Source organism: Triturus cristatus, chromosome 3_2 (assembly GCF_964204655.1).
Source record: "Triturus cristatus chromosome 3_2, aTriCri1.1, whole genome shotgun sequence".
Taxonomy (NCBI): Eukaryota; Metazoa; Chordata; class Amphibia; order Caudata; family Salamandridae; genus Triturus; species Triturus cristatus.
In genome coordinates, this window is record NC_140584.1 from 430443192 (window position 1) to 430456460 (window position 13269).

Here is a 13269-nt window from a genome sequence, read left to right on the forward strand (position 1 = left end):
TCTGGCATCCATAGCAGAACACCATTCTGCTCAGGTTTCCGTGCTTGAGCTAGAATTCCATAGCAGGGCACCAGTCTACTCAGGTACCTGTGCTTGATCTGGCTTCCATAGCAGGGCACCAGACTGCTTAGGTTCCCGTGCTTGATCTAGCATCCATAGCAGAACACCAGTCTGCTCAGGTTTCTGTGCTTGAGCTAGAATTCCATAGCAGGGCACCAGCCTGCTTAGGTTACCGTGCTTGATCCGGCATCCATAGCAGGGCACCAGTCTGCTCAGTTTCCTGTGCTTGATCTGGCATTCCATAGCAGGATACCATTCTGCGCAGGTTCCCATGCTTGAGCTGGCATTCCATAGTAGGACATCAGTTTGCTCAGGTAACCGGGTTTGAGCTGGGATTCCATAGCAGGACACCAGGCTGCTCTGTTCTGTGACTTCTGAATATTGTCTGTGCTTTTTCATTTGCGGTGGCTCCAAAGAGCCTCCATGGTAACACTGACATTGACGGGGTGGGTGTTGGGGCCGCATGGTGCACACCACAATATCAAGTCCCAACTGCTTTATCATCGGAAGAGCATGGAAGCCCACTGGCAGTGCCAAATTTCGCATTGTAGGTGGTCTCCTCTCATCTGGTGCAGTCTGACATGGTGCAAGTTGTGAGTAGAGCACTTGACCAATCACTAAAAGGCAACCAATGAAACCGATGCAGCAACCAAAAGGATCTCTCCTCGTCCACTTAGCTGGTGAGATGCTGAAGATTGCTCTGTTTTGAAACAGGGGAGGTGAATGACTATAAAGCACCACTGCTTTATTGGGCCCGGTGAATGATCACTATGAGAGATTCCTTTTGTGCCAATTTAGACAGGTAGAATGAGAGTCAATTAACTGCTATCAAGCATGGCTGTGTGAGCTGGCAAGCACCTATGCACTGTGTGCCCTTTGGGGATTAGTTGTGTTGCTCAGATATGAATTTAACTTAAAGAAATGAAAAGACAAGAGGCGTTTGGCAAAGCAGTAACAAGTTGATATAATTAAATGCTGTAGCCAGGAGAGTCTCGAAAGCGTGCATCTGAGGTAAGTCTCTAGTTGTACATAGTTTCAGCTGACAATATATACATCTCATGAGGTACAATAAAACAATTTCTGCATTCTTGAAAAAGCCTCTCAGTCATAAATTAACACGTTTGGGCATTTGATAAGGACACAGATGGCTCTCAAACTCAGGGAGAGCAAGTACTGGCCAATGTGTATGTGTCCAGATTTCTGGTGTGGGGAGTATGTGATCACTATGTGTGGTTTGCATGTGGTGTCCTGATTGGCTGAGTGTTCCTATCTACATGTGGCATCTAGCTTTGTGGTATTTTTGGGGAAAGCATGCCTTTGGCCAAACGTGTTTTATTGGAGCCAATTTCCTCGGACCTGTTAGTGGTGCAACAATCTATGTGTGGGATCAATCAGGGTTTTTCCTGGGTACACGTTTGTATTTGGGCTAAGTGAGACCCCACCTGTGACCTGTCAATCGCTAGGCGTGGGTTGGGGTCGCAGGACCTGTTTGACCACATATCTCTGACTTGCGATTGATGAGGAGGTCCCTTTGGGTGAATCCGACAGCAATGATATGAGTTCATTAGAACTTCTGAAAATAATATGGCTGTCACTGATAAGAAATTTACCAACACTTTCAACATTGTGCGTATAGTAGTCATAGTTTACAGTGGCTTTGTCTTTACTGATATTGACATAGTTATGCATGCCTATATCATGGTGTGCATCAACATTGTTTCTACAGGTGACAACACTGTAATGCTTGAATGGGTTATGGCATACATTGACATTATTACTGCCGGTAATGACACTGTTAAGCGGGCATAGATTATGGCATACATTGACATTGCATTTATGGGTATTGACATTGTTATGCTGGCACAGGTTATGGCATACGATGACCTTGCATTTATTGGTATTTTCGTTGTCGGGCCAGCACATATCATGGTATTCATTGACATTGTATTCAGCCATTCCAACAGATACATAGTTAAATAATTTAAGATGAAAAGGAGAAAGTCTGATGGCATCTACCAAAGCCAGGTATGTCAATAAAAATTGATGATGGATCATGAGAGGTCATCTGAATGTCGAAATAGAAAAATGATGAAGCCCATGCTGGAACCACGGTCAAGGCAAACTTGTCCAAGAACATTGATTTGCAGGTATCTATCAAACTGGACAAACCAATGCTGGGTCAAAGGCAGAGCATGGCCATGGGCATTGGGGAGGATTGCTCCTCCTGCATGCTTGCATGTGCCCATTAAATGGATGTTAGTTCTGGGCATGAATTAAATTGAAACATTATGTCAGGTTCTGGAAAGCCTATGGACTCGGCATGAGTCCCAAGGAGAAAATCTGCATGAGGATAAGGTTTTGGCATACTGCTCCCTCTTAAGCACAGTGATGGTGAGGAGCCAGAAGAGTTTGTGATGATCCCTGTGGGTGCTCTAGAGAAGATACATATATTCCATCCTAAATATAGAGGGCACAATGCTGGAATATTAATGCTAGCACTCATTGAAAAAAGGGCTTTGGTGAATGTTATGTCAGTGGAGAAGTTCATGTTTGAAACCAAGACCATGACTGAGCCCACAAAAAGGAATTTCGAATATGGAGTTACTAATCCACTTCACCTGAGAAGAATCTTTGTGTCATGGGAGGACCAACTAAATTCTTTGCTCATTTCGCTGGCACAGAAGGGGATATTTAAAGATGTGTGTGCTTGAGCCGCAGAGAGATATAACTGAATATTGATTTTTCAGTTAAGCCAGTCTATCCTTGACACTGCTACATGCAATTTCAAGTGAGCTTGAAACTGAAACCTACGACTACTCGTATCACTAAGCAGATGATAGGTCCTGTCCCATGGGTATTACTGGTTTGGGCACCAAGAGGACGTGAGGACATGCATGAAAGTGAGGCTTCTAAACTAGTCCATCAAGCAACATCATCACCTCATATTTACTTCTTTTATTCACTTCTTATGACATTGTGGCCAGTGAACCCCAACTTTAAAATAAATGTTTGGTGTTACCTTTAGAATTATGATATATATACTACTTTTTCTCGTACAAGTTAAGTTCAATAGTGACTAATATTAGGGTGTCATTGGAAAAGCGACAATATCACCAATGTCTATGGGCATTGCTGAGAAGTTTATGAATGCCTTCTCTCATGCCTCACAAGAATAAATGTGATTTTCAAGTCTTTCCTGGTGGTCTATGCCAAACCCCAAAATCCCAAGGTCATCCTAATGGCTGTGTAGACCACCAAGTTAATTCAGGAGCTGCTCTGACATATGACTCATTAGTCAAGACCTGACAGGCAACTGAAAGCTTTAGAAGTTGTTGAAGATGTAGTGCTGGCTAACATCATCATAGCATATTTTGATCCTCAGCGTGTGACACAGATAGTGGTGGATGTCATTACCTGTACATTTTGTAGTATCTTGTTACAGCAGGATGATGATTGACAGTATGCTCCTATTCCATATACCAGTCAGGTGCTGGCTCCTAACTAATGTTTTACTCCCGGACTGTGAATAAAGTTTTACAGTTCTTTGCTATACCTCTATTTTATGTTGAATGTGTATGTGCACCTGCCATGATAATCACATACCAGATGACACTAGAGCCATTGCTCTAGGGATATGCTGCCATGGTTTATGTAATAATAATTATGTATGGAGATATGCATGGTTCACTATCTTGGTGGGGCTACAAAACCACAGAGGAAGATGTGGGGCTCATCACTGAGGTAGGTTTTTTCAAATCAGTGAAGATACACAATTTCTTGCAAGTAATGGCCTACAAGTCATAACCCAAAAAGAGCGTTCTCAAATTGTCATGATTGCTCATCTGTAGAACAGATGGAAAAACAATTAAAACTGAACTGCTGTTATACACAAGAGACAAGGCTTACATTTACAAATAGTACTCCATATATGAAGAAGAGCCTTTGCTAAGCTGTTGTTGTGTTGTCACAACAAATTCCCTCAACAAGAAGATAATGCATTAGCCTATGATGGACATCACTGAGTTTTGAAGTCAACACTGTCATACAGGAGAATGACAAGTTGAATGCTTTGGTGACTGACATGAACTCCTGGTGTTTTGCATTTCATTTGCCAGCTCTTGTCATCAGTGAAGAACACTTCTTGAAGTCATGGGAGAATAATACTCATTGTGGAGGCCCTCCATTGGTTATTATGGACACATGTGCCCAGTATTCTGAAATAGAATTGTTATTGTCAGCGAACTGGCAATGGCCTTCCTTTTCAGGGTGTTGAATTTCAAAAGTACCAAGACACATTGGAAATCCAATATTATCCGTAGCCTCCTGTAAATGATGGCGAGGAGAAGAGGTGTGTAAGCTCCATCAGTAAAAAATCTGGGCAATGGTGGAACAAGACATGAACTTACAACTAGTCTAGTTCTATTTTTTACTGAGTATCCGATGACCTCTCACTCCTCCACTGTGTTCCAACATACCAGCATGCTACTAGTGCAATCATTGTTAGGAACCATCTACTGCCACAACACATGGGTTCTTGTGAGTCAAGACTCCAGAGACACAGAAGGAAGAAGGAATTAAACATTCATCAAATCAGCAAATAGTGGCAGGATGACAGTTAGACATCTATAGAGGTTACGTGGAAATGAGATGTGCTATCTGTAATCAAATTACCTCAGCAAACAAATATCTCAGGCTTAGTAAATCGATAAAAAAGGACATTAGTAGAAGAAAATAACGAGACGAAAGATAACTAGGGTTAAGTGGTAAATGGGAATATGTTTAAGAGGTACAGTAAAAAAACAGGGCTTATGGCAAAACTAAAGGCAAAGGAAGAGGAAAACATAAGGCTGCTTAACCCCTTGCATGCCCGCCCCTTTCCCCGCCCAGTGCCGCGCTTTTTATTAGCGGGCGGAGTTCATGACGAGCTGGACTCGTCATGGGCACAGCGCCACCGCAGCCCATGACGAGTCCAGGTCGTCATGGGCACTGAAGGGGTTAAGTAATGAAGTCGAAGCATCCCAGTCAATAAAAACTTAATTAAAGTTGACCTGCGTACACGGAGTTGCCTCACCTGCCCACACATAACTCCCACTTTGTTGCCCCTCTAGAACCTCCAGCAAAATCTACAGCACTCATTCATGAGGCAACACAATGACACAGATGATGCCTTACTTGAGTCAAGTGTATAACTGGGATATAGGTTACAAAACATATTATAAGAATGCAATTCCTACGTGGAGAGGGAGACCGTCGGGGGACCTTGTAATATGGATCAAAATAACAGTGGGGATGCGATCTACGAATTTTATCATAGATTCCCCAGACCTGCTGGCAGTGTATCTAATAATAACAATGAAAAACTGTACTTGTTTAATATCTACAATAGACCAATTAGGCAGACATTAAATACTGAGACTATCAAGACTATAAAGTCTTGTAGACTTTAGTGATACCGTGATTGTGTGTGGGAATTCTAACTGTGCCTATGAGCCACTAAATGGATTAGAAAATGCCACAGAAGAAGAGGATACAGTATTAGGCTTGCCTCAATTAGTGGCATGGCCATCTAAACCTTGCACTAATGCCGCACTACAGATAGTACAGTTTACTATAGAACACCGTCTAAGGGCATGTAATGGAAGGGTATTTAGCAACGGGGACGAAACAGCCTCCCTTAATACTTTCAAGCGTGACAGTACTCAGTCGAGAATCAACTATATAATGCATAGCATTCACAGCTGGAGCAGAATAGTGAGTTTTAAAATATAGATGAGGGACGACAGTGACCACCGACCATTATGTTTGGAAGAAATAGACCAATTAGTAAGGGATAATCAATCAAATATCTGCATGCAAAATGTGCACCCCTTAGTAGGGAATAATTGAAGATCCATCAAGTGGCCTAAGATCACAGGTAGCACAGAGCTCATGACAAGTATGTTCAATACTTTTGCTGAAGTGGTGGGTGCACACCTAGAGATAAGTGATTTGCCTGTAACATCTACGCACACTGCCTCTCAAAGCTAGAGCCCCTCCTCACTAAAAATATTGGGAAGAACTCGAAACCCAATCCTAAAGTGGGATTAAAGGCAAATCCATGGTATACAACAGAATGTAGAAGATCCAAGACAGCTCTACTTGATTCAATAAAGCAGGGAAGTGCAGACTCAGTAAGGAGTGCCAGGGATGCTCATCGGAAAGTATTGGCTATTGCTAAGAGGAATTGGGAGGAAACAGTTGGCTTGATCTTTTGCAGGCAGCAAAAACTAACAATTCGGCAGAGTTCTGGAAAATTATAGCATGCAGGGGCAAAGACCAGGCATGAAGGACGGAGCACTATTTGGAATAGGCAGTTTGGACTGACCACTTCACTTACTTGTATTCCAGTTTTCGGCCCATTGTAACTCTGAGTGGAGATAGAGGGCCTGTTAATATTGAGGGAGACAGTGGGGTGATCGTTTTCTCACTGCAAGAAACAGAGTTTGCTATAGATACCATCAAACTGGGAAAAGCACCGGCACTAGATAGACTCCCTGGTGATATAGTCAAACATGATAAAAAGGTATGGCTCCCATATGTTAATGCTCTTAGCAATGCAATATCAGCAGGTGTTCCAATACCGGGAACATGGAAAGGGGCTGAAATTGTCCCTATCCACAAAAAAGCAGTAAACACAATCTGAAAATTACAGGCCAATTAGCCTGATACACGTACTTCAAAAAATGTATGCCAGGCAGCTACTGAATAGGCTTAATGACTGGATACAGACCAATAACATATCATCTCCATACCAGGCAGGATTCAGATCATGCACTAGCACAATAGACCAAGTCATCAGACTCTTGTGCATTATCTGGAAATATGTCAAGATCAGAAAGGGCCATATTTATGTGGCATTCGTTGATCTGAGGGCAGCTTTCAACCTCGTACCCAGATGTCTACTATGGGATACATTTGAAAAACAAAAAGATCCCCCCAGCCTAGTCACGCAGTTAAAAAGACTACACAACGGAAACTATGCTAGAGTCCGTTGGGGCATGAATGGGGAACTCACAAAACCAGTCCCGATAGAGAGAGGAGTGAGACAGGGTTGCGTACTTGCTCGCACCTTGTTCTCACTCTATATCAACGACGTGGTAAATCACTTACAAGATCAAGCAAACGACCCCCCAAAACTGAATGGGAACTTGGTACCGGTGTTCCTTTTTGCAGATGATACCATCCTGATATCACAGACAATAAAGGGGCTACAAAACATGCGGAATGGTTTTATCAGATATTGTATCGGAAAGGGTTTAGAAATAAATGCAAATAAAACCAAGTACATGGCCATAAACCCACAAAAGGGCCTTAAAGAGGACCTCGCGCTGAGTAATCAGAGAATAGAACATGCCACTAATTTTACTTACTTGGGAATATTATTAGACACCAAATTACCCTGGAAACAGCAAGTCAGCATCTCAGTTTTACGGTTAGCCCAAGGAACAGGGGCAATCCTTAAGAAGTACCACAAACCCTAGTAGGAATGCGATATACTCTGCATGAATCTATATGCACAACGTTTACACCCCTTTGCACTGATCTTCTTCTGTCACCAGACACTTACATACTCACTGAGGCTCCCTCTTAAGAGTCTCAATCTTACATCCTCATGTTTGTGATTTGTCATTTCGTGGTTTTTAATTAACATAAAGTATTACATCTTTGCTTGTAAAACTCCTCCTCCACTCCATTCTTCCTTTCACCATTTTGTTTACAATACAACACAATTCTTCTCTTATTCCATCTGTGCCCGGTTTCCACCCCCACATAACAGTTATGTGCACCCTGCACCTTCACTGGATCGGAGAATGTGATGACCCCATCATTTTTTCTTCCCAATTTGGCTTTCACTTAATTCCCTGCCATAATCCTGCCAGTGCACAACACATTCTTATTCTCCTTTCCCCAACTCTTTTCTTTCATTCACTGGGGCGAAAGTTTATTCTTCAGATTGCTTCTCCTCTTACTCACAAAAGGTGACTTTCCTGTGAACCCATTCAAGGTAGAACTCTATGCCCACACCATCTCCTCAACAGTTTCTTTTATATTTGTACCCCCAGTCACTGTCATTTGGATAGCTCCCTTAATCACTTGATTCTCCCACTCAACAAAACAATTACCTTAAGGGTTATATAGAGATGTGGGTACATGTGTATTCCATGAGTTTCCAAAACACTTCCATTCACTATGAAAGTAAGTTGTGTTCCATTGTCGGATATGATCATAACTGGGTACACCTCACCTCTAAAAATCTTCCTGAATACCTTAACAACATGTTTCAACGTAATAATCCCCACAAATCCCACAAACACCCACCTAGAAAACACATCCACCTCAGACAAATTTTCAGACTCCTGTAAGTACTCAATGGGACCAATGAAATCCACGCACACCTTCATCTGAGAACAGTTAACACCACTCAATGAACGCATTGTTTCACCAACTACCTCGAAACGCTTCTCATTTTCCCTACACAATGCACATCATATTACCCATTTGTTCACTTCATTATCCATGCATGACAACCATTATTTATCCTTTGTGCATCATAACATGAGTGAATTCCATAGGTGACCCTCAGGTGCCAGTCCAATTATCTTCTTCTCTAACCTTTAGGAGGTACAAACGACTCAACTCATATGACCAGCGCATCCATGCAGTGTAAGTAATGTTTGCAATGGAAGCACTACACTTTACTCTTTTCTCCTACCGTGACATACATTCTTCACCAAATCCTGAAACACTGCATCAGACTGTACTGCCTTCTTCCACTCCTCACATGTAATGGCACCACCTTCCCCTTCCAAAGCATATTCAAACCATTTACTACCCACACACTCCATTTCTTCATTTTCCCACTATCCATCACCAACATTCTGTACATTTAAAAGTAACCTAGACAAACAAGTCAGCTTGCATGTTTCTCCATCCTTCCACATATTTTGTACTAAAACTCTTGTAAACGTGAGGCAAACCTAGCCAACCTTGTTGAAATGTTGTTTGCTCCCCTGGCAATAACACCTTGAGTAAGGGGTTGTGGTCTGTTCACAAGGTAAAACACACCCTATAAATTTGCGCAAAAGTATTCAGCACCCCATATGGCAGCTAAAACCTCTTGATCAGTAACTCCTTAATTGCACTAAGTAGCATGTAGCAATTTCAAAGCAAATGCTACTGTCTTTTCCACACCATCTTTGATTTATGATAAAAAATGTTCATAAGCCATGCACACTCAGACCTACAGTGAAAAGGATTAAACATTTTGGGTAAAAAATGTTTAAGATTTTATCACTTGCAATTCTTCCTTGATCTTGACAAATGTATACTGTTGTCCCTCACCCCACACAAACTCCGTACCTATTTTAAGCAACTGTCTAAAAATTAATTTCCCCCCAGAAACTGATCACAACAACTTGTTCATCATGTGCTGGAAAATGTTAGATGCTGAAGCCAACCCTAAAGGAAGTCTGGTCAATTGAAATATTCCTTTCATCATGATGAATTCAAAGAGACTCTGAGACTTAAGATGCAATTTGATCTGATTATTCGCATATCTAATATCTATCCTAGAAAAGTACTTAGCATTGTTCCAAAACAACACCATCACCAAAATACTTGAGAGAGGAAACATGTTGAACACAATGCATTGGTTCAAACTAATTAGGTCGACACAAACCCTCAGGCGATCAACCTCTTTCTTAGTGATCACCACCGGAGAAAGGAACACAAAAGTTTCCAGCGCTTCAATGATGCCTTAACTTTACATTTCATCTAACATCTTCTTGACCTCCTCATGGACCAAAATGGGAATTTTCCTCATACGATTTCTTACAGGCACAACTATTTCTTTTAACTTTATTTCATGCGTTTATACCCTCAAGAACCAAATAATCTATTTAAAACATCATCAAACCTCAAGACTACCATCCTCCTGTATGGCTAAAACTGGCTTCTTCGACCTTCGGTCAAGTACTGTGTGAAAATCATATTGCTGTACCCAATCAAAAATGGTTGCACCCATTTGCAACAAATACATATTCCCACAGTCCACTCACCCTTTAAATGCAAATGTGGAATCTTCAGAACCCATGATTCATATCAAACCTACCCCATAAAAGCTTAGGTTGAATTTCACTTGGTTGCAAGGAGGTGCACAGCCACACTTTATCAAACAACGACTTTAGTACAACAGTGAACATTGAACCATGATGCACTATTAATTCTACTAGTGTGCCATTCACTGAAAATTCCACTCTTGGTCTATTTTTTTCTCACATTGCCACAATCCCCATGCATAATACCTCCTCTGAAAACTCTTCATCCACATCCACACAAACTACATGGCTCCTCCCTTTGTCTTTGCATACTCTGGCTTTATGCCCCCTTCTCCCACACTTTCATTCCTGGTTCAGACCAAAGAACCATTTGAAATCAGTGCAAAGTGAGATAGTCCACACCTGTAACACCCCTTACATGTTGACTTGTCACCACCTGTGGTGGCAGGAGATGCAGATGGACCTATGCTTAGTTTGCCACTCAGCTTATTTCTATAAGTGTTCTATTTGACACCCACCTCTGTCAAGACCTTAGAGTCTCCTTTCCATTTTGTCAACTACATTTACATCCTCAGCCTTTCTTGCATTAATTTGCTGCATCTCTTTTATGCAGGATTCTGACTCTTAAGCTATCTTCGCTATCTCAATAGCTTTTTTCAAAATGGTGTTCCTCTCAGCCCACCTCAGTTCCTGCATTCTTTTATTTTTACACTGTACAATCAGTTGATCTCTGAACATCTGATCCATTGTGTTACCAAAATCACATTAAATGGCCAACTTCCATAACTCAGTGACACACTCACAGTCTCATGACTCCTTTGTGGTAGAGTATAAAATGCATGTCTTTGCATTACTATGTTAACCAAAGTGAATTTCAAGTCTTTCCTTAGCTTCTTCATAACTATCTACTATTACTGCACTATTGTCATCTGTAGCTGTTGGTAAAAACTTGAAGACAGATTTGCCTTCCTTCACCAGTTAATTGAGTAGTAAAGCTCTTTCCTTGAAAGTCTAAAATTTGGTCCATCCATGGTAGTTCTCCAAGAGGCATATTATCAAGAACTGCGTTAAAATTATCGCTGCTTTGGCAGCAGGAAACTGCCACTAATGCGGCGATAATGGGCTTGATAATATGCCCTTGAGAATTCCAATAGAAGCCCAGGTTCACACCAGAACATGAGCTTCTATTGGAATTCACAAGGGGATATTATCAAGCCCATTAACGCCGCTTTTTTGGCAGTTTCCTGCCGCTAAAGCAGCGATAATTTTAACGCCGTTCTTGATAACATGCCCCAAATTTTTAATCCATTCCTCCCATTCAATTAGAGGAAACACTGCTTGCACTAGAACCATAGAGGGAGCAGATACAGACTGAATAGAAAAGTTTTCCATAGTCACGTGCAATACTTGCTAAGCAAAAGAGAGCTACTGTATCACATGTGAAGCTTAAACACTTGGAGAAAATGCTCGAATGTTCCTTATTCATTTTATCAGAATAGAACACTTGTCTGCTATCTATGTTCATGAGCTTACAACTGCTAATAATAGTCATTTTTCTATGTTTATGGAGTGACATCACCCACGGAGCAGGGGCAGAGACCACAACCTCAAGGAGGGCAGCATGAACACAGTAAACAATCACCTGTAAGTCAGATCAATTCATCTGGATAACGATGATGAGTGAGTCTATGCAGCGTACAGACAATTGTTAATGGGCGTTGATGTGGCTCACAGAACGTTTCACAATATTTTCACTACATGAGAGCGTGTGAATGCATTTTTCCAGGTCTTTCATTCTGGTTGTGCTCACGCTCAATGACTCAAAATAGGAATGAAATTCAGAAATACCTGTAAAGTGAGTACTACCCAAGTAACATTAAGCAGCACATTAGCTTGAAGTTGCCCGAGTGCAATGATCCTGTTAGAATTCACCCCCTCCCCCCACTTGTAGAGGTGATCTCTGTTGGATTTATACATCGGATCCGGCTTCACACAGCTGTCTTATCCAGTGGCAGGTGCTCGCCAGCAAATTGAAGTAATGATGCTGAAGGGTCTCATTAAATAATAGCTTTATTCAGAGCTGCGTAGATGGCGCTCCCTCGCCTGCCCACATGTAACTCCCACTTCACTCCCCCTCTAGAACCTCGAGCAACATCTAGAACATTCATTCATGAGGCAACACAGTGACACGGATGGTGCCTCGCTGGAGTCAGTGTATAACTGGGATATGTATGCAAATACATTACAACAGATGTACTGAGGAGTATTGGAGATTAAATAAACACAATGATAGGTACGACAAAAGCGGAGTATCGGGGAACTGGGAGCAAACGAAAGGTGCAAAATAGCGTAAAAGAAAAAATTGAAAGGTGAAAAAACCAGGTGTCAGCTAGTTTTAAGCCTTGGGGTTTGTCAAAAACAATTCAAAGAACTGTAATATTTATTCACACATTGAGGAATCACGCAAAATCAACCTTGCAGTGATTAATTATCCTCACTCTCTCAGCCACTACTCCCAAGAGATCTAATTGTATGACCAAGCAGCTAATGATCATGTATTTAAACATGTGGTCAATGGTGAAACACCAATTAGAAATCTTTCAATTGCTAGATTCTGTAAAGCCTGATGTGCTACTACTAACGGGTACCCGGTTCTCCTATGAATCCTCCCCTTACATCCTAGCAGCACTTGCTGATAATTATCTCCGTCAGGCCAACCGGCCCACAGGAAAAATGGGCGGAGGCATTGCAGCCATAATCCATAATCCATAAGGACCTGAAGGTCACTACCTTAACTGCCTTGGATATTACATCCGTTGAGAGCTTGGTGTTTTTCTGATGATCTCAAACTTGCAAAACTGGCCCTACGTCGCCCTGAACACAAATGGAGAAGAAATTACTCCCTGGGTAAAAGGGAAATTTACCAGGTCCATCTTAAATAATACAAAAATTATATTCTACAAGCTTAGGCTACCTATTTCTCCAGAAAGATCCTGAATGCAACCAATACATCCAAAGATAAATTTGCAATTGTGTATAAGCTGTCTAATCCTGACAGAGAGACAATAAAAATAGCTCTGACTCAATCTTTATGTGAGGCACTTAATTCCTT